This window comes from Lathyrus oleraceus, chromosome 3 (genome assembly GCF_024323335.1).
Source record: "Lathyrus oleraceus cultivar Zhongwan6 chromosome 3, CAAS_Psat_ZW6_1.0, whole genome shotgun sequence".
In the NCBI taxonomy this organism is placed as follows: Eukaryota; Viridiplantae; Streptophyta; class Magnoliopsida; order Fabales; family Fabaceae; genus Lathyrus; species Lathyrus oleraceus.
Genome location: NC_066581.1, coordinates 100,638,559 through 100,640,036, shown reverse-complemented (window position 1 = coordinate 100,640,036; position 1,478 = coordinate 100,638,559). Strand labels below are relative to the sequence as shown.

At 30.1% G+C, this 1,478-nt stretch overlaps 1 non-coding gene across 1 annotated transcript; it reads right to left on the bottom strand.

Moving 5' to 3' along the window:
- Window positions 1-384: 384 nt before the first annotated feature.
- On the bottom strand, window positions 385-458 carry TRNAR-UCG (transfer RNA arginine (anticodon UCG)). The gene has a single exon. It is a non-coding gene; the product is annotated as a tRNA-Arg (tRNA).
- Between the last annotated feature and the right edge of the window lie 1,020 nt (window positions 459-1,478).

Below are 1,478 nucleotides of genomic sequence, written 5' to 3'. Positions count from 1 at the left end.
TTGGTGTTTTGAATCTTTCTTATGGTTGCCTACGCACTGCAATCTCCAGGTTCTCATTCTGACTTTAGCATTAATATTACGATTTATTGCCTCCTTTTGTTCAATTATTACACTTTATTGTGGCAAAATTTTATTATATTAAAGCTCCCCATTTCTCCAATAACAGTAGCAATCCAAACTCGTGTCATCCACATAAGACAAAATTACAATAAGTAAATAGAATGGATAAGAAAGTTTTAGAAAATTAAAAAAAACTACACTTTCTCTATCAAACCTTCTGATTTTTTAAGGGTGTGTAGATATAGGAACATAATTTGATGCTAAAATTGAATCCCTGAAATCATTTATTTTCATCTTGTTTAGAGAGAAATTAAAACAAGTTATCGACCATAGTGGGAATCAAACCCACGACCTTTTGATCCGAAGTCAAACGCGCTAATCTATTGCGCTATGCGGTCCATGATATTTTCCATTAGATTGATATTTTGTGTTTCCATATATCAAACCAATTAACATAACTGGAAAATCCTCCGTATTCAATAAAATTTAAATAATGTTAAGTAGATTTATTATTTCCATTTTAATTTCAACATTTTTTATTAATGATTATGAATATATTGTTCTTAGTTTTTATAAAAAAAATTCAATATGAGCTATGAAAAAGATGATTTAAGGTTTTTATTTTAATTATATTTAATTTATGTATAATATCTTAATATAAAATGTTTGATACTTACAGAAATTAAAAAGAGTAAAATTGAGTCCTTTAGAAAAAATCTCCCACCTTCATATGCATGCCTCTTGAAAATGCGACACCTCTTCCATGACCTTCTTGATTAATAGTTGAGTCGTAATAAAATCCTAAAACATACCACCACTCTTAAATTTTATTAGAATTACACAAAGTCTCTCACATGATTAACAACATTAATTTATTTTTCCGAAAGAAGTATATTATATTAAAAACTACACTCTGATTACCCTGACCTTAACAATAATAGGTATACTTTTTTTGTAGGCCTGATTGTAACACCCATTTTTCTACCCCAAATTATTTAGCATATAATCAGAGTAAATAAGCACGCATATAAAGAAAAGGGCGTCACATCGACGTTTTCGAAACTTAAAACTTTTCAAAAACCAACAATACACCTGGTCATTCAAAATAACACATTTCACTCATCATGAATATTCAAGCAATATGCGTTCGCAGCGGAAAGTAAAGAATACTCATGTATTTCATAATATGATCCATGTCCCATACCATGATCATCTCTCAATAATCACTTCAAATAAAATAAAACAATTAATGACATAAAGCATATCAAGGTAAGATATGAGTCCAATACCACTAATCTACCCAGTGTTACATGACCAGAGCATTGACTCATTACCTAATTTCAAACTAAATACGGAAACTCTCCAACTAATCTTGAGCGAGCTACCGTCCACCTACTCCAGCAATACTACTCTGTAGT